This window comes from Carassius auratus, unplaced genomic scaffold (genome assembly GCF_003368295.1).
Source record: "Carassius auratus strain Wakin unplaced genomic scaffold, ASM336829v1 scaf_tig00032768, whole genome shotgun sequence".
NCBI lineage: Eukaryota > Metazoa > Chordata > Actinopteri > Cypriniformes > Cyprinidae > Carassius > Carassius auratus.
The window spans coordinates 1-21,503 of NW_020526027.1; the positions used below are offsets into that span (position 1 = coordinate 1).

At 38.5% G+C, this 21,503-nt stretch overlaps 1 pseudogene; it reads left to right on the forward strand.

Moving 5' to 3' along the window:
• The first annotated feature begins 17,792 nt into the window (after nt 1-17,792).
• LOC113081004 (cytochrome P450 1B1 pseudogene) lies at nt 17,793-20,486 on the forward strand (annotated as a pseudogene).
• Nucleotides 20,487-21,503: the final 1,017 nt, after the last annotated feature.

Here is a 21,503-nt window from a genome sequence, read left to right on the forward strand (position 1 = left end):
TTCGCCGATTTGGCAGGGAGTCGCACTTTGCATGAAATGGTGATTTGCTCCAAATGTACATAGCAGAGAACTTTGTGATTAAATGATAGTTGCCAGGATGGACTGGTGTTTTCCTGATGGTCCTGATATGCCACACAACCTCAAACATGAATCTGCGGTCTGGAGGACATCCAAAAACATCTCAAAGCTGCCAGACACTTCCAGATTTCTACAGATGATCATTAGAAGAGTCAGTTTAGGCCTCAGCATCAATACTTCTACTTAGTTCCTCCCAAACACTGGAAACATTATTTCATTTTTAGAATACCTCATTTAATTGCCATAATTTGAATGTCATACAAGCTCCTATTATATTGCAGGCTTTTTTTGGTGGAAATAAATACGACTTTTTAGAGATACTGCACACTATTGAATTAATTTAGCAATGACACATTATTCATCAAAGTGCCAGTACAAATGTGTTTTAATTTTTAATTTTAATTATTTTATTAATTTATAATGTAACAAAATATTTCTGTTTTAAATAAATGATGTTCTTTTGAACTTTCTGGATCTGTGACTCCTGAAAAATAAAATGCTTTGTGGTTTCTACAAAAATATAAAGAAGCATAACTTTCAACATTGATAAATTATTCTGATAATAATCAGAAATGTCATCATATTATTCTGATTTCTGAAGATCATGTGACACTGAAGACTGGAGGATTGATGCTGAAAATACAGCGGAGCATCACAGAAATAAATTACACTTTAACACAGATTCACACAGAAAACAGATATTTTAAATTGTAATAATATTTCACTAATTTTGGCATTTTGATCAAATATACGCAGCCCCTGTGAGCAGAAAATACTTCTTTCAGAATCATAAAAAAATAATAATCATTAATTATTAAAAAAAATTGACCAGTAGCATATGTTTGTAGGAACTTAACAAATGAAACTTAAAGTTGCACATTTTCATTTAAATCTAATTAGTAATATTTTGGTGCATAACACAGATTTGCAACAGAAAAAAAAATGCTAAATATAAATAAACATGACGACACACTCAACTTTTCATCACATGAATCTGTAGTAAATCACCACTTATTAGTTAAATACAAGTATAGTTTAGGTTAAAAGTGGAAATCTATGGTATCTCTGTTAAACACATGGGGGGAGTAACACGGTGAGTTGTGCTGCTTTTCGTCGCTCACACACACACACTCCTCCTCATGCGTCCTTGAGATGATTTATTCCCCTGTTAACTTGTGAAACTCTTTGGAGTGTCTGGTTTTTCTGCAGAGGTCTGTGTTCAGGGCAATGCTTGCGTGACTGCAGATCCTGACACACGTGTGTGTGTGTGTGTGTGTGTGTGTGTGTGTGTGTGTGTGAATAAATGTAAATCCATCACACAGGGGCATCTGGGAAGCCATCAATCATTTTTATATCACCCTAATAACGTGGAGCTCGTAACGTGGGTCGTTTAAATGAAAGACTGATTTGAGAGGCACTTTATTGCTCTTGACTGAACGCAGCACAGAGATTAAGAGACGTTCACACACTACACGTTCTGTGCTTTACTTGATTTGATTTGTTGGTCCTATGTGCATGTGTGTCAAGCGGATTTAAGATTTATGCCTTAGGGTTGCACAGTTTTAACATTAACAAACCAATAAATGTAAACCCTGAACACAAAATGACCCAAAGAACTAAGAATGGTTATTTTATGTTCACAATTATAGTTGTTTTATGTGAACGGCTCCTTTACACTGCAGTGAACACCAGCAGTGCTTCAGTGTCAAAGGTCATAGCTGAAGTAACTGAAGTAACTGTGTCTGCTCTGTGAGCTAATCTAAGACAGAAGACGTGATGCTCCTCAAATCATCTCGTCTGTTTCATGTCTGTGATCTCCTGCTGCAGATCTTCTCACGACTGACGCTTTAACTCTCAACACAACATGCATGACCGGACGGGCTTTTCTTGTGTTCATTTCAGCTGTTAATTATATAATAGTTATACATATTAATAAATAATGTACATTTTTATGATTTATTTACATTTAAATTTAATTAATTTAAATGTATTTGAATACTTTATACAGTCAATATTTTGTTATATTATTATTATTTTTATTTTACGTTTTTTTGAATTTCTGATTATTTTATTTTAAATAATAAATTGTAATATGTACTTTTACAAATATTTTTAATTTTTTTGTGATTTATATTTTATTTCAAATATTTACTTAAATGTTTTATCATCTTTTTTAATTTTTAATTTTATTATTTGTTTAAAATATATATATAGAGAGAGAGAGAGAGAGAGAGAGAGATTTCTTTTCTATATTCCACATATTTTTTTTTATATCTTATGTGATCTACTTTGTTCGAAATGATCCTTGATATGATCTATATTTTATGTAACATAAATATACGTTAATATAATTATTTTAATATAATTTTAATATATTTTATATGATCTAATATTTATTTTAAATAACTAAATATTATTATTAATTTCTCTGATCTCTTTCTGTGCTAATTTACATTATTATTTCTAGATTTTCTGTTATCTAAATCATTTTTATATTTATGATCTATGATCTAATTTTAAATAATTTTCTATTATCTCTATTTTAAATTGCTGTTTTTTATTATTTCAAATTAATACTTTTTTATGTTTCATATACTGCATATATATATATATATATATATATATATATATATATATATATATATATATGTATATAATATATATATATATATATATATATATATAATTTTTTTTTTTTTTTTTTTTTTTTTTTTTTTTTTTTTTTTTTGCATGTAATATATCTGTGTGTGTTACAGTGAAGTTTCCTCTTCAGGTCAGTATCTTCCAACAAAACCAATATTTTCCTATATATAATATCCATAATATAATATCCATCTCTCATTCATGCAGAATTCTCAACATCTTAAATAAAGCTACGTCTGTCTCTTGAAGCATGTGGCCTTTATACATTGACCTTTATACATTCTCAAGCTTTAATTCAGAGCAGCATGTGAGCCACCGTTATAAAGACCACCTGCTTTTTCCTGCAAACAAAAGGAATCGGGAGTTAAGAACAATTCTTATTTGTCTCTTATGCTTGTCTTTCGAATGTGGTTGAATGGCAAAACAAAATGTGCTTCCATTGAAAGTATAGTCAGACAAACCGCGGATCAGTCTGTGACACAAACATGCCTTCAGTTCAACATTCAGCTAGAAGACAACATATGCATGTGATCTAACTTGAATAAAGAAATATTCATCTTCCATTACTAGGGTCTGGTTTGTGATGGCGTGGCATTAGGAGGAAGTAAAGAGTGAAATGAGCTGAGGTCAAAGGTCAATCCACACCACACGGCTCCAGACGTTTCATCAAACTGTCACGAATCCAGTGATTTATGATGCTCGGCTCCTGTTTCCAGTGTTATCCTGTCCAGAATAACAGATAAGATTACAAACACACATTAATATATGCCTTCGTTCTTTTAAAGCATGCAAACTGTTACCAATAACAAGTGCAATTCATTTCAGGCTAAAAAATAAAACTTTGCATTCATGCATTTGGCAGATGCTTTTATGAAGTGCTGTGGATTATTGTGATGTTTTTATCAGACTCTCATGCTGACGGCACCCATTCACTGCAGAGCATCCATTGATGAGACACTGATGCAATGCTACATTTCTCCAAACCTGATGAAGAAACAAACTCATTCTGATGATTTGAGGGTGAGCACATTGAAATCCCCTGGATGTGCTTGAAGAGGAGGATAATGATGAAATCAGAAGATTCAAGCCAAACTCTTGAATGATGTTTTAAACAGGACTCACCAATCCAGTTCATCTTATGCACTTTTGATAAAGTGAGTCCATAAGTTTGTCTCCAAACTGACCTTCCTATAATCAATATTTATTGTTCAATCGTTCCAGAAAGCACCGCGAGCGCTGAACATCATTCACTGGCTCATTTTCCCCCTGGATCGGATTCAGCTGCTTCTTTCACTGGGTCGTGAGGGTGCTGTTTAAACATGGCAAAAGCCTGAAAAACCGGGTCCAAAAAAGTCGGAAAACTGAAATTTGCGCTTCTAACATTTCCTGCTGATAATGAGGCTTTTGGACAATCACAGACCAATTCAGAACAATCCACACTGTTATTTTCTCCATTCTTGATGTGATGTAACGCAAAAATTAATCTCTTTTAGCACTTGGCAAGCAACCTGGGAGTTTGGGTCATAAAAACACTCCAAATCCTTGAATGACTCGCCGTGTGACCACAAGAAACCATCACAGATATACTGTACAGGCAACCATTACTGTCCTTTCATCTGAAGGGTGATCATTTATTCTGTCGTGGTAGTAAACAATAGCATGGTATTTAAGTACCTTACAGAAAACAAGATCACAAATCTCTCGGAGTCTAACTAAAGCTTCAGAGATTGAGTTTCTGTTTCTATGAGTATATCTTTGAGGTCTCAAGCTTGATTGCTGGTCTCAAACAGAAAGATCAAAACTCTCTTTAATGTTTTTCAAACATTAGGTTGGGGCAAGTTGTCACGGGCATTTTGGAATTCTATAGTGATTAAATAGCTGCTCATTTTCATTAGATACTCTTCTCAATCAAATCACTGTCACTAAACAACAGGTTCCCACTGTGACAACATGCCCCACTATGGAGCGCAAAGTGTTAAATTCTTCTTTCCTCTACAATGATGGGTGAATAATCTATAGTTATATTTGTTGTCAAGATTTTAATTTTGTGTTCCATCTATCCATCCATCCATCTTCTTCCGCTTATCCCGGGCCAGGTCGCGGGGGCAACAGTCTAAGCAGAGATGCCCAGACTTCCCTCTCCCTAGCCACTTCTTCCAGCTCTTCCGGGGAACCCCGAGGCGTTCCCAGGCCAGCCGGGAAACATAGTCCGTCCAGCGTGTCCTAGGTCTTCTCCGGGGCCTCCTCCCGGTGGGACGTGTCTGCAACACCTCCCTGGGAAGGCGTCCAGGAGGCATCCGAAATAGATGCCCGAGCCACCTCAGTTGGCCTCTCGATGTGGAGGAGCAACGGCTCTACTCTCCACTACCTCTCCTTGAACTGTCACCTCACCGTGGTGGAGAGGTTTGTGTACCCAAATGATTCTTGGAGCTATGTTGTCTAGGTCTATATGCTCCTGGTAGGGTCTCCCAAGACTAAGAACAGTTCACAAACCCTTTTATGTTGACAAATACAGCAAGGACCGAGACGTTGCTCGGTATGGCGCAGAGATAGTCGGGCTCACCTCCACGCACAGCTTGGGCTATGGAACCACACTTCTTGAGAGACGGCTGGACTCTCTACCACTCTGGAGTTGCCCATGGTGAGAGGCGGAGGGCTGGATTGGGTTTGCACCCAGCTCAGCCGCCATTTGTCGGAGTTCCCCCCGGTGAACGAGAGGGTCGCTTCCCTGCGCCTTCCGAGTAGTCCACACGGGCCGAATGGCAGGCACAATAATCCACAGCAATGACCCTTGGCCGGAGGTTGATGATCGACTTTGTGGTCGAGAGGGGCGGAGCTGTCAACTGATCACCACCTGGTAGTGAGTTGGATCCAATGGCGGGGTAGGAAGCTGGACAGACTCAGCAGACCCAAACGTACTTTGAGGGTCTGTTGGGAATGTTTGGCCGAGCCCCCTGTCAGAGAGATCTTCAACTCCCACCTCCGGCAGAACTTTGACCAGATCCCGAGGGAGTCTGGAGATATTGAGTCCGAGTGGAACATGTTCTCCACCTCCATTGTCGCTGCGGCTGCTCGGAGCTGTGGCCGTAAGGTCTCCAGTGCCTGTCGAGGTGGCAATCCCCGAACCCGGTGGTGGACGCCAAAATTAAGGGATGCCATCAAGCTGAAGAAGGAGTCCTATCGTGCCTGGATGGCTTGTGGGACTCCGGAGGCAGCTGACAGGTACCGGCAGGCCAAGTGGACTGCAGCCCGGGTAGTCGTGGAGACAAAAAATCAGACCTGGGAGGAGTTTGGTGAGGAAATGGAGAAAGACTATCGGTTGGCCCCGAAGAGATACTGGGAAACCATTCGATGCCTCAGGAGGGGGAAGCAGTGCCCTATCAACACTGTTTACAGTGGAAATGGGCACCTGTTGACCTCAACTGGGGATATCGTCTGGGGGTGGAAGGAATACTTCGATAATCTCCTCAATCCCACCGACTTGTCTTGCGTTGAGGAAGCAGTGGCTGGGGACTCAGAGGAGGACTCGTCCATCACCCGGGCTGAAGTCATCGAGGTAGTTTAAAAGCTCCTCGGTGGCAAGGCACCAGGGGTGATGAGATCCGCTCTGAGTACCTCACAAGTCTCTGGATGTTGTGGGGCTGTCTTGGCTGACACAACATCGCATGGCGTACCTCTGGACTGGCAGACCGGGGTGGTCATCCCTCTTTTCAAGAAGGGGGACCGTAGAGTGTGTTCCAACTATAGGGGGATCACACTTCTCAGGCTCCCCGAAAGTCTATGCCAGGGTACTGAAGAGGAGAATTCGGCCGATAGTGGAACCTTGGATTCAGGAGGAACAATGTGGTTTTCATCCCGGTCGTGGAACACTGGACCAGCTCTATACCCTTTCCAGGGTGCTGGAGGGTTCATGGGAGTTTGCCCAACCAGTCCACATGTGTTTTGTGGATTTGGAGAAGGCATTTGACCGTGTTCCTCGTGGCATCCTGTGGAGGGTGCTCTGGGAGTATGGGGTCAGCAGCCCCCTGCTTAGGGCTGTTCGGTCCCTGTACGATCGGAGCAAGAGCTTGGTTTGCATTGCCGGCAGTAAGTCAGACCTGTTCCTGGTGCATGTTGGACTCCGGCAGGGCTGCCCTTTGTCAACGGTTCTCTTCATAATTTTTATGGACAGAATTTCTAGGCGCAGCCAAGGGCCGGAGAGTTTCTGGTTTGGGGACCATATGATTTTGTTGCTGCTTATTGCGGATGATGTTGTCGTATAGGCCTCCTCAGACCAGGATCTTCAGGATGCACTGGGATGGTTTGCAGCCAAGTGTGAAGTGGCTGGGATGAGAATCAGCACCTCCAATTCCGAGGTCATGGTTCTCAGTCGGAAAAGGGTGGATTGCCCACTTCAGGTTGGTGGAGAGTTCCTGCCTCAAGTGGAGGAGTTCAGGTATCTTGTGGTCTTGTTCACGAGTGAGGGAAGGATGGAAAGTGAGATTGACAGACGGATCGGTGCAAAATTACTTTAAGATTACCACATTATTCTTTAATTTCCTCTTTGTATTTTTTGGTTCGTGCATTTAAATTAATTTTTTTTAATAAAATTAAAATAAAAACGTATGTTTCTTTTATGAGTAAAAAAAAAAACCCTGACAAAATTCAAAGATAAATAAATTATTTAAATTAAATTTAAAAAAATGAAATTTAAATTTATGAAGTAAACTTATCCTGAAAATATAAACCATAATTTATATATATAATAAAACTAATCCCATAATTAATAATGAATTTCTTATTTATATTATTTGTAGTAGGATTCAGGAGTATTCATTTATTTAATGACAACTAGCCCCGGTGTCCTCTATGCATGGGAAACCTCGAGACAATTATAAGTGCTGGTCAGTGTGACGCTGTGAACTCTGCGTGACCCCGTCCTGTGCATGTCAGTCTAAAAGCAACGGTCTCACGGGTGCCGGGCCAAAACAAGCAGTGTGCCGCCTAACGAGGGTGTGAAAGAGGCCTAGAGGTGACAGACGGGAAGAACTCGGTCACGTACAGAACACAGGAGCAGCTCTTGTCACGCAGGATCCAGCAGAGCACAGGATGATCTCAGCCGCTCTAAAAATAACTATAGGGGAATGAGAAAGTGTTTCTCCAGGAGCTCTAGCACTTATATAAATAGTAACATCTTGAAGGTGTCATATGAGGTAGCTAAAAATAACATTATTTTGTGTATTTGGTGTAATGAAATGTATTTAAGGTTACAAAACACATAATTTTCTGCTGCCATCTTGGAACGGGCCGCCTGCTACATCTATTTCATTATTTCAGTGGCCATTTCCTTTTTTAAGTCATCTGGGATGGTAAAAGAACACAGTGGAAATTGTACAGTAATTCCGTTTGAATGGCGATATTTAAACTATGGTCTGACTTGTTCCAAACATTGACCTCTGACCTCTGCTTCCACTATTGTGGTTACTGTATGTGTCCATGTGACCTCAGAGCATTATAAAGAGAAAAACCTCTCCGTTGGCCCCTGATCTTTCCACATGTGTTGGGGTGAGAGCTCTCTATTTATATTCATGCTGAAGTTGAGACAATGGCTGTCCTGGATGGCTTTGGGATGGGCGCTCAGTGACCCTGATGAGGTGAAGGAAAAACCACCCGTCCAATCCGACCGCATCCAGCATCCAGCATCCAGCACGAAAAAAGTGGAAAAAGTGAATAGGTCGCTCTATAGAGCGGTTTCCCCCAAACTAGGGTTTGTGAGTTTGATGAAAAGCTAAAAATTAATTAAGATAATAAACAATTAATTGCATTACCCCTGAGAAACTATGCATTTGCTTGCATAACATTTGTGATGGAAATAATATGTGTAAACAATTTCTGTTCTTTTGCTAGTGAAGGCAACGTTTCTTGGGGGAAAGCAATATTTTTGTGAGTGAATGCAAATATTTTTAGAGCAAAAACATGCTAAAGTTTTGGGAGACAACGCAAAGTTCCTTGGTGGAACGCAATGCTTTTCTGAGAAAACACACAGTTTCCTGGGAAAACAGTATTTTTGCAAACGCAAAGCTTCTTGGGAAATGCAATACTTTTGAGAGAAAATGCAAATATTTTGTGAGACAGCGAAATTATAAAATTTGTAAAACATCATGTGAGCAAACAAATATTTTTGAATGAGTGCAATACTTTGCAAGAGAATGCAAATAATTCATGAAAAGTGTAAATATTCTTGGGGAAACAACACAAAGTGCAACGTTTCTTGAGGAAATGCAAGATTTTTGCAAATGAACACAAATGCTTTATGAGGGAATTCAAAGTTTCCCGAGAAATGCAATATTTAAGAGCTAATGCAAAGTTTCTTGGTAAGAATGCCATGCTTATCAGGAAATGTAAATGTTTTGTTAGAGCGTTGAAAGATTTCTTGGGAAAACCGCATAATTCTGTGAAAGAACGGCAATGAACTCATGCAAATTAGCCACCAAGTCGCCAAAACATAACAATTTACAAATTGCCATGAGATTATGTTGTTTCATAACATCTGAGTCCTGGAGCAATGACACTGGTTTGCTCTTGAAACCATTTAGGTGTCTTGAAAACAATGAACAGAAAAAGACATTTACATTTATTTGTTTATCTGATGCTTTTCACCCCTGAGGAACATCACAAAGCTTCCCCCAAAGTGACTGTCATTTCTCTACAAAGAAAACATGTGGTCTTCATATTTCACTTAGAATAGCGTATATTTTTCTTGGAAAGAAACAAGTGAATCATTTGCTGCTGTTCATCTCATTATTACCTGAACATCTGGATTCTCCAGGGTCTGAGGAAACAGTAGAGTCAGCAAATAATAAACGAAAAGAAGACAATGTCATTTGAAATCTATTACAAATTGAACCTGAAGTAACTCCTGAGAGCTTATAAGCAGGCGAGGGAACCGTGCTGATGGTGACATGCTGTCTTAACCACATGTTGGGCAACGCTGGAGAAACGTTTCAGCCGAGGAAATGGTTCATTATATGAAGTGTCCCAGAGAGTCATTTAATTGCAGTGTAATAACGACTGACTCCAAACCATCCGTCAGACGCTCCCTCAGGAATGACTAGCAGCTCACGAGACAAAGGAAGGGAACCCCACTAACTAGACAAGAATCAGAATCAACACAATGTTTGCGGAAATCGGAGCTGGAGCCAAAGACGCTCTGGAGACCATGTGGGAAACGTGATTGAGGAGTTGATTCTGACGAGAGTTCAGACTGAGGATCACTTCAATCCTTCAGCTAGAATAACTTTTCTGTCCTCTATAGAGATCCTACAACAACAAACAAAAAATCATAGTACTTTTAAAGAACTGCTTGTAATGGCATTAAACTTTTTAATTGTTTCGCTTGAATTAATTACTATCTTAAAGCCAAAATCATTGTTTTTTGCACTGTTCAGCAAATTTTGGGCTATTTGGCTTTTCACATGTTCTTTTGAACTAGTGGAGAAAAAAACGAATGCACTTCTATCCGCGTCTGTAAATTTAACTTGTGAATCTCCCGTTCCACCACATCCCAAAGCTGATCTATTAGATTGAGATCTGGTGACTGTGGAGGGCGTTCGAGTAAAGTGAACTCATTGTCATGTTCAAGAAACCAGTCTGAGATGATCTGAGCTTTGTGACATGGTGCATTATCCTGCTGGAAGTAGCCATCAGAAGATGGGTTCAGTGTAGTCATGAAGGGTCAGCAACAATACTCAGGTAGGCTTTGGTGTTTAAAACATACTCAGTTGGTGCTAAGGGGCCAAAAGTGTGCCAAGAGAATATCCCCCACACCATTACACCACCACCACCAGCCTGAACCATTGAGACAAGGCAGGATGGATCCATGCTTTCATGAACTTTACGCCAAATTCTGACTCTACCATCTAAATGTCACAGCAGAAATTGAGACTCTTCAGACCAGACATTGTTTTCCCAATCTTCTATTGTCCAGTTTTGGTGAGCCTGTGTGAATTGTAGCCTCTGTTTCCTGTTCTTAGCTGACAGGAGCGGCACCCGGTGTGGTCTTCAGCTGCTGTAGCTCATCTGTTTCAAAGTTTGATGTCTTGTGTGTTCAGAGATGCTCTTCTGCACACCTTGGTTGGTTGGTTTCTATCATCTCTAACCAGTCTGCCCATTCTCCTCTGACCTCTGACATCAACAACGCATTTTCATCCACAACAACTGCTGCTCATTGGATATTTTCTTTTTTTCGGACCATTCTCTGTAAACCCTAGAGGTGGTTGTGCGTGAAAATCCCAGTATATCAGCAGTTTTTGAAACACTCAGACCAGCCCGTCTGGCACCAACAACTATTCCACATTCAAAGTCACTTAAATCCCCGTTCTTCCCTATTCTGATGCTACGTTTGAACTTCAGCAAGTCATCTTCACTACAATGCATTGATTTGCATTGAGTTGCTGCCATGTGATTGGCTGATTAGCAATTTGTGTTACCAAGCAATTGAACAGGTGAACCTAATAAACTGGCCGGTGATTATATTTAAAAATCTCCACTTCAGCAGCACTTACAAACACCAGATTTTACTGTTTTATTCCTATCTATGTTTTGAAGGTTTTATAGAGGGGTTGGTTTATATATCGTTCACACTGATTTATATAACACTTTATTCCTAAAAATGTGAACAAAACTGAACAAAAGAAGACAAATGTTTTGAGAAAGTGCAAATATTTTTTGGGGTAAACAATGCGTTCGTGAGAGAACAAAAATGTTTCGTGAGAGAACAAAGTTTCTCAGGGAACATTTTCACTTAAAGTTTCTTAAAGCAAATATTTTATTGAGTATCTTTTTGATAAATTGTCATTTTTAAGGTGAGGCACTACAGGTAAAACCTTTTTTTTTTTTTTCATTTTTTAAAGTTTTTGGCTTTTTGGCTTTTCCTAACATGTTGTTCTAGGCTAGTGGAAATTAAACATCCAAAATATACTTATAAGTGTTTATTTTATTGAACTTGGCTTCATCTAATTGTTCTATAAAATTATGCAAATTAATGCATACTTCAGTAATGAATCAAATAATGCATTGCTTCCATATTAAATTACAGAATATAATTTCAGAAAACCTTCTAATGCAAATCAATTGTCTTAATGTACTATGATTCATCAACTGAAAGGTTACATTTGCTTCTGTTTTGGGTGGAAAGTCCTTGCTTCATTGCGTTTTCTCTTCAGAGAATCTGTAATGCAGAGCTGAAAGAATCTGTGATTGATAACAAGCGTCCTTACGAGCTGTTTCTGTCCCACTACATCATGACACTCGTGTCGCACATAAGCACCAGATTTATAGCCTGTAAACAAGATTCAGAACAGGCGAAACACTGCTGAGAATCCATTGGGCTTATGCAGCCGCTTACCACACACTTTCATTCCAGAATAAAGTGAGAACAGAGATCAGATCTCTTCCATGATCCCTGGAGGAAAGACTTCCCAGGGTGTACTGTGATATGAAGTCGGCTGCTTTTGGAGCAGGTTTCGACTCTCTAATTGCACTTCTCCGTTTACACGGTTGCTTGTAAATGACTGTGGTTTGTCAGCGTGATATTCGGCATTAAAGACAAAAACGATTACACTGCCACAAAGACCACACGCATTTACTGTCCCAGCTGTGACACATGACAGGCCCTACATGATTAACTGCTATCAGTGCATTAAGATGAACCGAGAATAAACATGTTTGCATGAGATTTCTCCATCTTGGGTTTTTCTGCATACATGCACATACCAAATGAGCAGACGGAATAGCAAATAAATAAATAAAGTAGACATTCTGTAATAAATAATAAAATAAATAAAGTAAATAATCACTGGAAAAACATCTCATTTTAATTTATTTGTTTATTTATTTATTTAAATTTATGTTGCATGCAAATAATAATCAATCATTAATGTTTATTGATTTATTTTTCTTTTTTTCTCAAATGTTTTATAAGTTCACATATGTTACAGACAATAAATAATGTTTTTCTTAAAATAAAAAATCAGAAAGTTTATTTATTTATTTATTTTGACTGAAAAAAATATGGAGGTCAAAATTCATTTGTTATCTTTTCAAAACATTTTCAAAACTATACAAATTTTGTTTTCAAAAATATTTTGGTACTGTGTCAGTAGAAAATATTTGTTGGCCTTTTTTTATTTTTTATTTTTTACTATTTATTTTTTGCTATTTTTGCTATCACTTTTGAAATATATTTGAAAATATAGTCTTGCCATATGGCAAATAAATGAAAAAAAGAAAGAAGTGAACTAAAGAACTAATCATCCAAACAATTAAACAATGTGAAGAGCAACTTCATGGCAACTTATTTTTATAATAATTAAAGCCGTGTAAATAATAAAAGTCTATTTTGAATTTTAAAGATTGTTTTTGTAGTGTAAAACCACTTCCAATATTCATTTAAACACCTTAAAATGTTGTATTATTAAAGCCCAGAATGTAGATCAGAATAAAGTTTATTTATAGTGAGAAAGTGAGCTGCTGCTGCTGCTGTGTGGAGCTTCAGGCTGCTGTAATTGTTCCTGTCAAAGTCCGTCTGCCTGCTACAAATGAGCTAACCAACTCAAATCGGGGTCATCTGGAAGCCATTTCTCGCCGTATTTTTTTCCCCTTCCCCGTCTCATTTTAATCTCCTCCTCCTCGTCCCAGGGGAGGTCGGGGCCGGTGACCGGGATCTGCGCACGCGAGGCCGGTGTGGCACGCAAACTCATCCTCGCACGCAAGAAACCTCTGCAGAAGACATCAGAACACACCTATAGAGGAGTGAGGGAGAACGTGAAGGACATTATCACAATACATAGTGATGCATTTAATACTCTGCAGATAAAAATAAAACAAATGCATTGAATGACTTTAGTCTAGTATGAAATGCACTACAGTGTATACTCCTGATGTGGAAATATTGATGCAGAAGATCAACAGAATTCAGCAGATAATTAGGCATAAGAGAAAAAACAGGCCCTGCAAACTTGGCTTAAAACTTCAGCTGAAGAACAAGCTGCTCTTCATGCAAAGGGAAATTTTTTTTTTAATTACTTAGGATTTTAAGAATAATATTCTTACCATTTAATTTGTTCACACAAACATTACAAATTATAAAAAAAAATTAATTACGAATAAATAAAATATGATCATTTGATAAGTTTAAATATTTTTTTAAATAATAATAAAACAATGAAAATATTTTTTTTTGAAAATGCATAATGTATAAATGTAAATAATGTCAAACTGCAAAAAAAAAAAAAAAAATGCATGCTAAAGTATGAGCTAGATGCATCATGCTATTCTTAATCAATGCTTCATTCAGTTTAAAATAAATGAGATTATTTTTTTTATAATTATTTGCAATGCTGCATAAGTTGATATGAAAGCATCTGCTAAATGAATAATAAATACGATCATGATGAAGCATGAAAGCATCTGTTAATGCACATCACCGTTCTGATGCGTTTGCTAACTCAGCTCTACAGTTTCCATCATCGCTCATTCGCCAAAGTCATGGGGATTGATCACGAGCGCTCATCATTGACATATCAAGTTATAGAAATTGATCTCTCTTAAATGTCAGGCCACATCAAATCGCTAGTGCTCACACAGTCAGTTCTGATTGGAGGAAACACACGCAGCTCACTTCTGATTGGCCGATGGCCCCAGAGTCGAGCAGAGGTCAGAGTAAGAGGAGATTTGTGGTTTAATGTACCTGGCGAAAGCACAAACATCCCGCTGAGAGACGTCTGTGCAGCCGTGTTCCCTCAGGCGACTCTCTCAATAATTCAATAACCTCACTGGATTCAGTTAAAGATAGCCTGTGTGATGTGATTTCTTTAATAAAAACAAAATGTCCATGCATATCATAAAAATACATTTCTCACACAATGCATTCAGTGAATAAACACACTTCCCCTAGTTGCACAGGCACTGGTGAGTCAGAGTGTGTGTGTGCGTTTCCTCTCTCCGAGTGTGAGGCGCTCATTTAAGTTTCTGGATCAATCTGAATTCACATTCCTGTGGTTAGTTTGAGCTCATCCTTCTTCCCCTGAATCCCGCCGGCTCCTGAACGGCCGGTCGGACCCCGGGCTTCCCTCCTCCTCCCTCCCAGGGCCGTGCGTGACAGTAGCTCGCTGAAAAGTGGAAATGCTTCTAGTAAACAGTGATTAGCTCCAGACCGGGATCTGCTCGTCCACACGCTGCCGGCTGCCAAGTCCTCGACCTTCCCGACCCTCCGGGGTCACGGCCAGCCTTTCACAGCCAGGTTAAAGAGAATAATGGCAGGCAAGCACGACAGCTTCACACACACACACACTGTAAAGCTGGCTCTGATTAGTGCGGACGTTGATGTAAGAGACCATATGTGAATCACGGGATTCCTGAGGACTCTCCCGAACGGAAAGATGTGATGGGATTCTGGCAGCGCTGAGCTCTGATAGTAACACTGCGAAACTGAGTCATCAACATTTGTTACATGCATCCATCATTTCTGATGTTATAATATAATAGATTACGGTCCAATACAAAAATACTTAAAAGATTTTGTCTTATGATGCAAATATTACAGTCAGTCAATCAAAATGCTGCACTTTTAAAAATGTATATTAAGATCTGTGAGAACATGTTTTATTTTATTCGATTTAAGAAGATAATGATACAAATATCTTTTTGTTTTACACAGAATATTTACTAATCACACTTTTATTAAACTAAATTAAAATATAAAAGGTTTAGTTGTGTTTTATTTTGCTTATATTTTTTAAATCATGCATTTTAATGCTATTTGCAAGATTTACGAGAATAATTTTCATACTTTAGATTTAGATAATGATATAAAAATATTTGCATTTTGTAACATATTATAAATATTATCTTATCTCACACTAATATATCATTATAGTTACATTCTATTATATTTTTATACTATAAAATAAAACACTAAGTCAAAACACTAAAATATAAAAGCTTGTGTAAATATAATATAATATTAAATATTACAGTCAAAATGTTGAGCTCTTAAAAACCATGTATTAAAATATTATTTTTAAGTTTTAAGAGAATTTTTTTTTTTTTTTTTTTTTTTTAAGAAGACAATTGGTAACTCATAATGCATATTCATAATAATGCAATGGATTATATCTTTTCATTTAACCAAAGTTAAAATGCATATTCAGATTCATTGTTATTCGTGAGATCGTAATGCATAATAAAATGCATTTCAAGACATAATTAATGCATTAAAATATGTTTGTAATGAATTAAACTAAGGCTTCTAACAGTGTTACCACTGCTTACAAACACAGATTATTAATGGACAGTTTAATGCACACTAGTTCCTCGTCTCTAGTGTTCCCTGAACAGTGCACAGTGAAATCTAATCTTGTTTCGGTGAAGATGTTTATTCTCTCCTAGGGAGCAAAAACAGTGGGCTTCTAAATCCAAGCGGATTGGAACTGATTGAATTTGGCAGCTTCTCCTTCCTCTGTTCTCACAGGCACATCTCGTTTTAGTGGAGGTTTGCATCCAGGAAAGTGTACTATCAGCAAGAAATCAATGCTACTGTCTCTCTGACTCTAGAAACACTGCAGCGATGCAATTAAAGTCATTAGATCCCTGCACAAACAAACTCCTTCTGCTGAGAAAACAAGGAACATTTATGTCCTGTCTGGCGCTCAGAAGAGAAACAAATGCATCAAGAACATTCAGTTCTATAGAGATTTCAGAGCACTTCATTCACTTTGATTAAATATATATCAATGGAAGTGCAAACATGTATGAAAAAATACAAATGCAAACTGATATGAGTCTGTACAAAGGGAACGCACAGCAATGGAAAAATGTAATCAAATGTAATATACACATGCATCAAAATAAAAATCCTTCAGCTTCTTCATATGCATTTACATCTTTTAAAGACAAATGACCCATTAATTCTTCCAGAATAAGTGTCTGAGAGGATCTGCTTTAGTGCACGTTATGAAAGCATGCTTGCAATTTATCCATTTCTAAACGACTGCATACCCAGAAACACATGTGAAAATTTATCCTAAAATTGTGAGAGGAAAAGTGCCAGGAGAGAACCTGGGGTGCTTTATGATGAGATCACAGACCCCAGAACACGATGCACCATCCACATGTGAACACAACATCAGATTATGCTCTTAAAGATCATTCACAAACTTTATTGTTTCCCTCTGTTGTAAAATGTTGACATATGTACTAAAAATCAACTGTTTGTACTCGGAGATCAAATTTGTATTGACACTGAATTATGGATGTTAAATTATTTATTTTGAAAACTTTCACTCTGTGATCATTTTTTACAATATGCATAAAACATTTTGATGTTTATTATAACATACGATGCTATTTCAGACTGAAATTCATATTCATAATACATATAATAAATTATATATATTGTACAACGGGTTTAAATACACAAAGGGACACACGTGGGTTTTCAGTGTCTAGTCGTGCTTCATAACTCCATGCATGCATACTTTTCCTTTTTTAGGGTTTATGTAAAGTGGGTCTGCAAAACAGAGCGTCTTTTTATTACGAAACATTCCCCAAGACAAACGTCTGAAGTCTGGGATGCCGTCGATGATTGCATCAAGCTTAAAATAACATTTGACTGTAATCCCGTGCAAACCAGAGCAGAAATAAGTATATTATAAGAGTGCGCAAACTACTAGAAAGTCGCGCGCGTCAAATAAAAAGATGCAAAGAATTCAGCAACATAAAAGGATTAATGCATCAGTCTGTTTGAGTTATGATGATTGGCACAGACCGAAAGAGTTTCGCACAGTTAAGTTCTCTGCATCTCCGCAATGATGATGAGAAATACTCCGCACAGAGCGCGTGCAACGAAACAAAGATGATTCACGCGCTATTTCACCGCAGGTTCCGTTGTTTCCCGGTTTCCCGCACTTGTGTCTCCGTGTTCAGATCTTAAGATCTTCTGACTGAGTCTCTGCGGCTTTCACAAGGGGAGGAGTGAGACTATCATCGGGTCCTGCCCCCTGTGCTGCAAACATATATAAAAGACATGGATCCAACCAAGCAGCTCAGAAAACCCTGTCAGCTTATCCTGGAAAAAAATTACATTAACTCAGTGCATGCAGAATAATTAAAAGAGACTGAACTGCGAACTGAGAGATTTGGTTTACATTAATTTTGCATGCATAAAGAAGAATGGATGCTTACATTTCTCTCTCTATATAGCATAGAAAATTAACATTATTTAAGCACAAAACAGCATCTCATCAGAAGAATAAAAGTGCATCAGAATGGCTCTGACTGAAGCTGAGTTTGAGAGCAGCAGCATCATGAAGGAATGGAGCGGACAGGTTCAGCCGGCTTTGATAGCATCCTTCATCATCCTCTTCTTCCTGGAGGCCTGTCTTTGGGTCAGAAATCTCACGATCAAGAAAAGGCTTCCAGGCCCGTTCGCCTGGCCTTTGGTGGGCAACGCCATGCAGCTGGGACAAATGCCACACATCACCTTCTCCAAGCTGGCGAAGAAGTACGGAAACGTCTACCAGATCAGACTCGGGCGAAGCGACATTGTGGTTCTGAATGGAGACGTTGCTATACGCAAGGCGCTTATTGAACACAGCACTGAATTTGCCGGGAGGCCAAACTTTCTGTCTTTTCAGATGATCTCCGGCGGTCGGAGCATGGTGTTCAGCAGTTACAGCAAACAGTGGAAGGTGCATCGGAAAGTAGCTCAATCGACTTTAAGAGCATTCTCGTTAGCTAACACTCAAACCAAACACACATTCGAACAACACGTTGTAGGCGAAGCCATGGATCTGGTCCAGAAGTTTCTGAGGCTCGGCGCCGACGGACGACACTTCAATCCTTCGCACGAATTCACCGTCGCCGCCGCAAACGTCATCTGCGCGCTCTGCTTTGGGAAACGCTATGGCCACGACGATCCCGAGTTCAGGACTCTCCTGAAAAGAGTGGAGAAGTTTGGCGAAACTGTTGGCGCTGGAAGCCTGGTGGATGTTATGCCTTGGCTGCAGTCGTTTCCCAATCCGGTCCGAAGCGTTTATCAAAACTTCAAGCTCCTTAATGAAGAGTTCTTCGCTTATGTGAAGGACAAAGTGATGCAGCATAGAGACACGTACGACCCTGCGGTCACCCGTGACATGAGCGATGCAATCATCGGCGTAATTGAGCACGGGAAAGAGAGCATGCTGACTAAAGACTTTGTTGAGTCTACGGTCACTGATTTAATCGGTGCAGGACAAGACACGGTGTCCACAGCCATGCAATGGATTCTTCTGCTTTTAGTCAAATACCCATCAATCCAAACCAAACTCCAAGAGCAGATTGATAAAGTAGTCGGTCGTGACAGACTCCCATCAATAGAAGACAAGAGTAACCTGACCTACCTGGACGCCTTCATCTACGAAACCATGCGCTACACCAGTTTCGTCCCCGTCACCATACCCCACTCCACCACCGCAGACGTCACCATCGAAGGTCTCCACATCCCCAAAGACACCGTGGTGTTCATCAACCAATGGTCCGTCAACCACGACCCTCAAAAGTGGCAGGATCCTCACGTCTTCGACCCGTCGAGATTCCTGGACGAGACCGGAGCTCTGGATAAAGACCTGACCAACAGCGTGATGGTCTTCTCCACAGGTAAGAGACGATGCATCGGCGATCAGATCGCCAAAGTGGAGGTCTTTCTGTTCTCTGCCATCCTTTTGCACCAGTGTTCGTTTGACAGCAACCCGTCTCAGGATCTCTCCATGGACTGCTCGTATGGTTTAACACTGAAGCCGCTCCATTACACAATCTCAGCCAAGCTCCGAGGAAAACTGTTTGGCTTGGTATCGCCGGCATGAGTTGTTTTTGTGACTAAAGCCCAGCAAAGACTGCACATACTACAAATATATTCCACATAGCAATGAGTATTAGTAAAGCTGCACTGAATGCTGTTTAGTAAATCTATATTTAATATTTATACATGTTTCAATAAACTGATTCATATAATATGTTGTCAGGTTACTGAAGAGATTCTTCTACACTCCTAAATGGTAATGTTTTAATTGATTTATGTTTATAAAACATTGTTTAAGCTTCAATATAATGAAAGAAAGACTGTTATATGAAATGTTTATGGTCGAATGCTAACACTGTAGACATATCAATTATTATATAATATCATGCAATTGTTTGTAGATGGTGTTCATTCATGTTAATGGACAGCAGCTGTTGGAGAACGTTTACTTCCTATGAGCTCGTCCCAGATTTGGCATAGCAGTGTTTTTAATTATACTTGCATAACAATGTGATTATAGGCATGTAATCGTTTATTATACAACTGTGTCTATAAATCCTATTCTTTATAAAATGCATAGACTTTTATTCACTTAATGCTTTAAAAAGTACTGCAAATTGTGACAATGTGACAATGCCAATTTGCAACCAATGCAATGAGTCTGTTCTGTTTCTCAAGTCTTAAGTGTCTCGTTATGTCCTTTTGAAGGTTCATCACATGCACAAATCTTCAAAATAATGTATAAAACAAGTATTATAAATCAGAGCTACTATCTCAAGATATACTCCTGTATCATATTGCATATATTATGGTAAATGATTACACTGAATGTTTTGCAAGCTCAGTTTTTTATTTTATTTTGACGTTCAGGTATTATTTTGAATGTGTTTTTTTTACTATTGGAAAATAAGCTATAAGTGGAATAAATAAAGTGCTTTTTTACAGATGCACTCACTCTCTTTCTTAACTTTCATAAGAAATTACATTCACATCAAACCAAACCAGGCAGGCATTTAAAAGACATTTTTATTATCTAAATGTTCTGCATCTGTCTTCACTTATGCATATTGTCTCTATATATCCTTATTGTTAGTTTTATGGCCAATATTTCAGTTTGCTGAAGTATTTCTGTAAAGCCACATCTTTCAAGTCCAATTATCTTATTAAATTTATATAACAGTCATTATTCTAACTACAGCTCATGATAAATATACAGTCTTGGTACATATTTAACTCCATTGTTTGTATCTGTTCTTTGTCCGAGGCATTAAAAAACATTTCAAACTTTGAAGAGTTTACAGACTGAAAACCTAAAGCGAGTTGATTCCACTAGCGTTCAATGGGCATCACATTGTGGATTACAAACACGATGAAATCCCAATTAGAGCAGACTCACACTGCTCATATGTTAGACAATGTATTCTGTAAAAAATTAATTGACAGCATTTCAGGTTTTACGTTTTTTTTTTTCAACTTACTCAGACAATTGAACACTTTACAGCAAGACAAATAAAACGAACAATCTATTAAAAAAATATATGTAGAAAGGAAAATACATCATTAAATGAAGGCGCACCTCCGTTAAGCCTAATGACTGATATTTTCTTACTTTCTTGTATAAACACACAAATAGAGTAGATACTACCAAAAAGTCGATAAAACAGTGTTTGAACATCAATCAGATGCTGCAGGATCTTCTCACTAATGCTCACTTTTCTTCATCACGTTTGAATAAGCTGGTATTTTGGTGATGTTAGTGGATGTATAAAGTCAGTTCTCCTCAAATTCACGCAGTTGTCCTGGATCATCAGGTGTAGAGAAACAACGAAGATCCACTAACCACAAACCAACACATTGCTGACTGTCTTCAAGTTCAACAACAAGTTCAACACTTTAAAATACATGACTCTTGCTTTGGTATTTCGCTGTCTAATGCAATATATCTAATGCATACTGAAATGTAGTT